Consider the following 10000-nt stretch of genomic DNA (forward strand, 5'->3'; position numbering starts at 1 on the left):
AAGGCTGTAAGTTAATGACGGCTACGCTAAGACCTACTAAGACCCATATTCTGACGTCATTTTTACGTTTGTGGACCGCCTTGTGAGTTGTCTGTAGTAGTGGTCAAGGAAACAAGTGATTTCATTGGTTAAACTATTGAATACAACTCACGATTTGTTTTCTTTTGCGGCCAAAGACTTGTCTTTTGACGTCATTTTTTGGTCAGTGTCAGGCTCTCACTTAACGAAGGCCAGGCTCCAATGCCTCTTGCAACAGTGAAAAAATGTAAAACTATGGTGAGGTAAAATTAATTTGAGCTTCAATTGATGAACAGCTCAGTTGGTAGAGCACTCGCTTAACAATCAAAGGGACCGAGATCGATCCCGGGTGCAGTCGGTATTTTTGAATCAACAGAGAGGACGTTTCGGGTTCTCCCCTAGCACAGCAGACAGGAAAATCAATGAGGCAGAAAATATGAAAAACAAGACGGTAGAGCAAACTTAATATAAAATGTATTAATAATTAACACTGCCCTGTGTTTTGAAATTACTGTTTGATTGATTAAGATCTAAACAAGTGTGTACGAAAGGTGCCAGACAAAGCAAGGAAGAAACACACACACACACACACACACACACACACACACACACACACAAAAATCAGTCAACCTCGACTGCGGATCGAACCTCAGACCTTCTGACTACTTGGTTCAAGTCAAGGCAAGCTGATTCTTTGGAATGATTTGTTTCTTGTATTTTTCTTTATGATTTTTTTGTCGGGCACTGTTTCACACATACTTTTTTTCTGATTTGTGTCTGTCACCGATGCCTGGTGCTTAATTTGTCAGTTTTTTTAAATAAAAAAATAATTTTAAAAATTCCCTAATTCATCCCCACTGGGAAATTTACATTTGGAGCCTATTCCAAGGGAAGACTGGAATAAACTAGGCGTCATCCGCAGTGCAGCGCCGTAAAGTGTGCTTGGGCCAAGTGATTTGCTCAAGGCCACACAACAAGGCGGGTAGTCGAACCTGGTACCTCGTTGGTAAGAAGCAAAGACCTAGATACCGCTAAGCCTCGCAGCTGAGACCATTCTCCGTCATTATTTTTCGCAGAAACGCTCGGAAATGTAAAGAAAAAAAAAAATCACACGATGAAATACTTTTCAACAGTCGTAACGTCACTTCCTTCCTAATGACGCATGGTAACCTAGTAACACTGGCTCTAAACTATCGGAACAATGGCGGACGCCCGTATGAAATATTTCCCCGGCGAGCATAAAAGCGTATTCAGAAGGAAAAAAAAACACATAAATTTGATCATGTTTTGACTTTTACACATTCTGATCACAAGGCATATGAAAAGTTCCAGCCGGCATAAAGAATAAAAAGTAATGATTTTCTTTGTTTAGAACCAAGATGGCCGCCGTTGCCGGGCGGCTTGACATCAGACTACTGAATTATTATTATTATTATTATTATTATTATTATTATTATTATTATTATTATTATTATTATTATTATTATTATTATTATTATTATTATATTATTATTATTATTATTATTATTATTATTATTATTATCATTATTATTATTATTATTGTTATTCTTCTTCTTCTTCTTTCTTCTTCTTCTTCTTCTTCTTCTTCTTTCTTCTTCTTCTTCTTCTTCTTTCTTTATCTTCTTATTATTATTATTATTATTATTATTATTTATTTATTATTATTATTATTATTATATTATTATTATTATTATTATTATTATTTATTATTATTATTATTATATTATTATTATATATTATCATTATTATTATCATTATCATTATATTATATTATTATTATTATTATTATTATTATATTATTATTATTATTATTATCATTATCATTATTATTATATATATAAATACCTGTGGGTAGGTACAACATTTTATAAAAATCTAGATATTGACAATTGCCTAAAAATAAACCTGTTTGAAAACGTTTTCCACACGGAACCTTTTAAGTTGACACACCCCATGCATGTGCTGGTCAAGGTGTGGAGTAAATCAGGTGTGTCATCACTTGGTCGTTATGTCCGAGTGGTCAATGGAGCGTGTCGCAGACAGCATTGGCTCCAATCACATGAAATACGTACGCGAGGATTACCCAATAAGATTGCATTTAATATGGTGGTGTACATTAGGGTCGGTTTCCATGCAATGTCCGTATACACCATCACCCGTCGCCCGTAATACGACCGTGTCTGTCCGTTATGTTATAGCCTGACACTGAAATCCAAAAGGACTGGCAGTTTGACGTCTATATTATTTGGTTTTTGCACCGCCTAGTGAGTTGTCGTTAGTAGAGCTCATGGAAACAAGTTATTTCATTGGTTGAACTATTGAATACAACTCACGATTTGTTTTCTTTTGTGGCAAAAGACTGGCATCTTGACGTCATTTTTTGGTCAGTATCAGCGCCTTCGTCAAGTTATGGCCTGATAGTGACCAAATAAGGACGTCAAAATGCCAGACCTTTTGGATTTCAATGTCAGGCTATAGATAGTATGTAGATGACGTCACTCAGGCGTTTGTTATTGTTTTTGCCATCCGCGTTTGTGAGTTGTTCTCACTAAACTGTATTAACAAGACTATAAAAGTTCATGGTTACACAGAGTTTGTGTGTTGGTCCGTTCTACTTCCGGATGGCAATGTTGTGAACTCCTTGGCCAAGCGCATTCTATCTATAGATAGAATGAAGATGACGTCACTCAAGCCTTTGTTATTGTATTTTGCCATCCGCGTTTGTGAGTGAATCTCACTAAACTGTATTAACCAGACTATAAACGTTCACGGTTACACATAGTTTTGTGTGTTGGTCCGTTATACTTCCGGATGGCAATGTTATGAGCTTCTTAGCCAAGTGCATACTATCAATAACATACCGATGGCTACGATGTCAGGCCATAGCTTTACGAAGGCCACGGTCTGTCATAGGGTAGAGATGTGTGACGTCAAATAGCTGGTTCCAATCTCATTGGAAATGTAAAACTACTCTTCCAAAGAACTGAATAGATAGAATGAAGATGACGCCACTCAGGTCTTTGTTATTGCTTTTTGCCATCCGCGTTTATGAGTTATTCTAACTAATTTGTATTAACTCACACCACCCTAACACCGACTATATCCGTAGTATACCCCGGGTTACTTTTACCCCATGCCTATTTATTATATTTTTCTGAGACAAATTATAGGCGTATTATGAAAGCTAATGTTTTTAGTTTTTACATGTTAATGGTAGTCGAATAAAACTATCTATGCAAATGCTCATTTTAATACATTTGTTTTTCAGTTTTGAAAAGTAGCAAAAATCTCTAGGATTGAGTAAGTTAACCAGATTATAAACGTTCAATGTTACACATAGTTTTGTGTGTGGTCCGTTATACTTCCGGATGGCAATGTTGTGAGTTTCTAAACCAAGCGCATGCTATCTATAGATACCCTGTGTAATTGGATTCAGTAGTCTGATGTCATGCCGCTAGGCAACGGCGGCCATCTTGGTTCTAAACAAAGAAAATCATTACTTTTTATTCTTCATGCTGGCTAGAACTTTTCATATGTCTTGTGATCAGAATGTGTAAAAGTCAAAACATGATCAAATTTATGTTTTTTTTTTCCCCTCTGGATACGCTTTTATTTTCGCCAGGGAAATATTTCATACGGGCATCCGCCATTGTTCCGATAGTTTAGAGCCAGTGTTACTAAGTTACCATGTGTCATTAGAAAGGAAGTGACGTTACGACTGTTGAAGAGTATTCATCTTCTGGTTTCAGGGCGATGGCATCTTATTTTCTATACTGGTCGTCAATAAAGATTACACCATTACCTTCCTCTCTCTTTTACGTTCCGTATTTCTTAGAATCTGCCCAAACATCCTGCCTGCTACTAAAATAGTCATGAAATACTAACGAAAGAGTGAAAATGGAGAGGCTTCGTATGGGAACAAAACAGACAATGGACGTTTCGGGTACAAATCCTTCGTCAACACAACAATACACAACTGCAACCACCATTGAGTATAGACCATGCAAGTTATTTTTCATTATATTTTATTTGTTTTCCGCGTTTATTTGTGTACTGTTGTGCTGACGAAGGGTTTGTACCCGAAACGTCCATTGTCTGTTTTGTTCCCATACGAAGCTTCTCCATTTTCACTCTTTCGTTAGTAATTTACGATCACCGGCTTCAGGCAGCCCCTACCGTTTTCTAAAATAGTCTTGGGCCACCTTTTGATTCAGTGTGTAACCTATTCATTATTTGGCATTCGAAAGACGGTACACATTACATTATCATCAATAGGGAATGAGATTAGCGGAAGAGTAGCGTCCCTTGATTGGACGTCAGCCATAGTCTGTGACGTCACCGGCGGAAAAGTTATTACAGAGAGAACGTCATGTTGGTTGTGCGCATGCGTCTCTCGTCCTCGCGCGCGAGGTACATACACACGTCCAAGGATCTAGAACCAGAAAATTAGAAGGTGTGACGTCACTACTTTTCTTCCCTATATATAGTTCGAAGATGACGTCACTCATGTCTTTGTAATTGTTTTTTTTTTGCCATCCGCGTTTATGAGTAATGCTCATTGAATTGTATTAACCCGACTATAAACGTTCATGGAGACGCACAGTTTTGTATGTTGGTCCGTTATACTTCCGGATGGCAACCACGCCTCTCGGACAGTCGTCATAATGAAAGCAAACTACACAGGTTTTACTATCGATGGCATAATATGTCTAAGTAAAATACCCACTGCTCTACCGCTTGTTGATTAAATTAATGGAAGAATGAATGAGTGAGTGAATGAATTGATGAATAGACAGATAGATGAATAATTGAACAATTAAATGAATTAAAAACAGAATGAATGAATGAATGAATGGACTAACAGATGAATGAATGAATGGATGAATAAATAGATGGATAGATGAATGAACTAAATGAAAGAAGGAATGAACATGAGATGAATGAAAAAATAATTGAATAAATCCATGAATGAATGAATGAATGAATGAATAAATGATTTGATGAAGAGATAAATCGATGGATGAATGAATAACAATGAAATGAATTAGAAACGAATGAATAATGGATGAATGGAACATAAATAAATGAACGAGCGTCAATTAGAGTGAATGGAGAGATCAATGAAATGCTTTTTCATGGTCATTAAATTCTGCATTGTTGCGTCAAGACACAGGTTGCTGTCACATAAAATACACGCACACTCACAAACATACATGCACACTCACAAACATACATGCACACTCACAAATACACACACATACACACACACACACACACACACATACAATATATATATATATATATATATATATATATATATATATAGTATGCGCTTGGCTAAGGAGCTCACAACATTGCCATCTGGAAGTATAACGGACTAACACACAATACTATGTGTAATTAAACGTTTATAATAATAATAATAATAATAATAATAATAATAATAATAATAATAATAATAATAATAATAATAATAATAATAATAAATGGCATTTATATAGCGCTTTACCCCGTTGTCACAGGCTCTAAGCGCTTTACAGCAATATAAATCAAAACATATTACAATGAGACAAGTGTGAAGGAAACGTGATACGAATTCAATTTAACAACAAAATATGAAAATAATATTGCAACATTATGACGTAAAAAGATAAAACTTTAAGCGAGATTTGAACGTTGTCAACGGATCCGAGCATCTCACGTGTGACGGGAGAGAGTTCTAAAAATGGGGGGCCGAAAATTGAAAAGATTGTTCGCCTATTTTACGCAATGGCTTAGGTTTGACAAGGGACTGTTCGTGCTCAGGGATTTGTAGACAACAGTACAAATCTTATAGGCAACACTTTTTTTTCCACAGGAAGCCAATGTAACTCACGGAGAAGAAGAGTTGCTGACGGGTGTTTTTTGTTATTGCGTACAATGAGCCTGGCTGCGTTATTTTGAGCAACCCGAAGTTTGCTAATTTTGTCTTTAGCTAAATTCGCCCAAAGGGAGTTACAATAGTCCAATTTAGATAAAACAAGGGAATTAATTAAAAGTTCTGCTATATGCTTCGGTATTAAATTACGAATTTTGCTTATTTTTTACATTTCTATGTACATAGATTGTATGGTGTTGTTCACGTGGCTTGTCATGGAAAGATCTTTATCAATGATGACGAATTATGGTCTGGATAATAAAATTTAGTGAGAATTATTCATAAACGTGGATGACAAAGAACGATAACAAAGACCTGAGTGACATTAACTTCGAACTATCTATCTATCTATATGTCTGTCTATATATTAATATATATTAAATTATATATATATAATATATATATATAATATATATATATATATATATATATATATATATATATAAAGCATATGCACATATTTTATGTAATGATATGAAGATAAAAGCTCGAGTAACAGACCAAAAATGACGTCAAAATGCCAGTCTTTTGCTACAAAAGAAAACAAATCGTGAGTTGAATTCAATAGTTCAACCAATGAAATGACTTGTTTCCATGAGCTCTACTAACCACAACTCACTAATGACGTCAAACTGCAAGTCCTTTTGGATTTCAGTATCAGGCAACGTGGAACATAACGATGGCTACGCTCAAACCGCACTGCGGAAAATAGAGTTTTTCCACCTTGCTTCATACACTCTCTACAGTCCCGACTTAACACCTTCAGACGTCTTCTTATTCCATACATTGACATGAAGGAGTATAACAAAGAAGGAAAAAAAAAAAAACACTATGGAAGCGACAAAGACATGAAGGGCTGCCGTTCGATCTTGGTTTTTGTTTTTGTTTTTGTCAACGGGATGGAGCGTGGCCTTCGTAAAGTTATGGCCTGACACTGGCCAAAAAAACGACGTCAAAATGCTAGTCTCTGGCCAAAAAAGAAAACAAATGGTGAGTTGTATTCAATAGTTCAACCAATGAAATAACTTGTTTCCATGAGCTCTACGAACGACAACTCACTAGGCGGTGCAAAAACCAAATAATGACGTCAAACTGCCAGTCCTTTTGGATTTCAGTATCAGGCTACAACATAACCATGGCTACGGATGGACGCGTCAAATGGTGCTGCGTTGGCAGCTGTGTCAAACACGCATAGTATCAATTTTTGGTTTACCAACGTTTTTATTGTACCCACGCACAGACAAGCAACACACACACACACACACACATGCACGCTCACTACACACACACACGCGCGCACACATGTACAATCACCCGCAAGCAAACAGCTGTCCACACTCATCCCCCTTTAATAAAATTCAGGATAATTACTAACTACGGCACAATACAACAGAGAACACGAAGTGTGTTTATCACTTCCATTGTGTACCGCGCTTCGCCTCACTGGAGAAATACTTGAACATTTACCTCATTGTGACACAATTGCATGTTTAATCCATATTGTTATCCGTTTTTTAAATGCATGTAGAAATCCTGGTACTGTATCTGTATCTGTATCTGTATAGTTGGCGCTGAAGAAACCAATGGTCTGGTTGTATTTCAGCGGCGTCCTCATTGGGCGCGGGCCCATGCCAGTATGGCCTAGAAATCGTTTAGGTGTGGTGCCATGATGACTACCGCAAACTCGGGGACCCAAATAATTTTGGGGGTTTGGGAGGGGGAAAACTTTTTTTTTTAAAGTCTAGTTGGGGGTTTGGGAGGGGAGAGACTAAACCCCCCCCCCCCCCCCTCAATTAAAAAAAAAAAGTTTCCCCCCTCCCAAAACCCCAAAATTATTTGGGTCCCCGAGTTTGCGGTAGTACCGAAATCTTAACATGCAGCTATTAAAATGTAACAATTGTTTATGTCAAGTGTGTACCAAGTGTACAATTTGCTGTGTCATTTTGAACCCAGGGTGGCAATGTTAGTGAGCACACATAAATCTCGTGAAAAGTAAACCCCTGGTCAAGCCTGTGAAGATTTCAGTGATCGAAATCTCAACATAATTAATTCACTGTATATAATACTGTTATTGTAAACCATCTATTTATTCACTCATCCTAGACCCTTCGTTTTTTATATTATACCGTAAAGCAGAAAAACCCAAATTATGTAATACTGTAGCCAATGAAAAAAAATACAGCTTAACGTATTTGCATAGTAGCCTACAGTGTTATTGAAACATCTAACCCCCCCCCCCCCCCCCCACACACACACACATACCTCATCACCCCCCCCCCCCCCCCCCGGCACTCTCTCGCACTTACTCTCTCGCTCACGTGATCAAGTGAGAGCTTTCATCCAAGACCGTGCCCAGTGTGTCTATATAAGGCTTTGTTCCAACGTTTGTACACCTCCTACGCGTTTCACGGTGGTTTTCAGCTACGAATAATGACCATTTCATTTGAATGAATTCTACTTGTGTCCCTGAGAGGTTCCCATAGTCTACACATTTTCCTGGATATTTTGTATTGGTGATTTACACAAGGGTAAGTCAACGCTCTCATTACGATTAAACTTTTTTTTTTAGATCACTTTTTATATAGCGCAATATCCACTAAATGTGCTCAAAGCAGTTTACAAGGGGTGCCCGGCCAACAGCAACACGTAGGACGAGGCATGACGCCTATTAGGCGGTATTACAATTTTTTTCGGACAAAGACAACGCTGTTAACGGCTAGGTACTCATTCTACATTTGAGTACGGTGAGAGAATGTGAGTAAAGAGCCTTTTCCAAGGAGTCAAGTATGTGCCGACCGAGGCTCGAACCCAGGACCTTCTGCTCCGAAATTGAGTGTCATACTACAAGACCACATAGCCGCACAAAGAAAATGTTGCTCGAATGAAAAGACGAAAAACATTGAAATATAAGCTCTAATTTATTAAACGCATACTGTGGACGTTTCGGGTTTCCCCTTTATCATCAAAACACGACGAATGAAACACTAAGGGCGAATGAGAGATGTGTGAATGGTGTAGTTAAGGTGAATAAACAAAACCACAGATGGGACAGGAAATAGAATGTCCCTTTGTATGGAAGCACGAATTAAAATATGACAATGACAATAAATATTGATAGAAGGTGTGCATTTCATGAAAATATCTAAAAAGTGGGGATATGTCGCGCAGTATAGAATGTAAAATAGAATAAAGTATAGACTATAGACTTTATCAGAATATTGATCAAATGGAATTGGAATAAAGATTTAGAAACAGTAAGAAACACCTTATCTACTACGCCATTCACACATCTCTCATTCGTCCTTAGTGTTTCATTCACTCTTGTTTTGGAGGGTTGGATCGTGGCCTGACACCGTGGCCTTCGTAAAGTAATGGCCTGACACTGACCAAAAAATGACGTCTAAATGCCAGTCTTGTGCCACAAAAGAAAACAAATCGTGAGTTGTATTCAATAGTTCAATCAATGAAATAACTTGTTTCCATGAGCTCTAATAACGACAACTCACTAGGCGGTGCAAAAACCAAATAATGACGTCAAACTGCCAGTCCTTTTGGATTTCAGTATCAGGCTATAACATAACGATGGCTACGGCCTGACACTGACCAAAAAATGACGTCAAAAGACAAGTCTTTGGCCCCCCCCCCCCCCCCAAAAATACAAACAAATCGTGAGTTGTATTCAACAGTTCAACCAATGGGATCACCTGTTTCCTTGACCACGACTAAAGACAACTCACTAGGCGGTCCACAAACCTACGTTTGACGTCACAATATGGGTCATAGTGAGTTTTAATGTCAGGCTATAGATAGAATGCGCTTGGCCAAGGAGTTCACAACATTGCCATCCGGAAGTATAACGGACCAACACACAAACTCTGTGTAACCATGAACTTTTATAGTCTGGTTAATACAGTTTAGTGAGAACAATTCACAAACGCGGATGGCAAAAACAATAACAAAGGCCTGAGTGACGTCATCTGCATACTATCTATAAGTCAGGGTGGATGGCGTCGATTTATTGCAAACTAGAGTATAGATAGTATG

General features: G+C 37.6%; 1 protein-coding gene across 1 annotated transcript in view; it reads right to left on the reverse strand.

The window, feature by feature from the left end:
* The window catches only part of LOC144979484 (uncharacterized), a 15112-nt gene extending 7509 nt beyond the window's left edge, over positions 1-7603 (reverse strand). The window contains exon 1 of the mRNA XM_078926162.1: positions 7424-7603. The gene's annotated coding sequence lies outside the window, so the exon portion shown is untranslated. The remainder of the gene's footprint in view (positions 1-7423) is intronic.
* Positions 7604-10000: the final 2397 nt, after the last annotated feature.

Source organism: Berghia stephanieae, chromosome 9 (genome assembly GCF_034508935.2).
Source record: "Berghia stephanieae isolate SIO BIC M18660-M18661 chromosome 9, UCSD_Bste_1.3, whole genome shotgun sequence".
Lineage (NCBI taxonomy): Eukaryota > Metazoa > Mollusca > Gastropoda > Nudibranchia > Aeolidiidae > Berghia > Berghia stephanieae.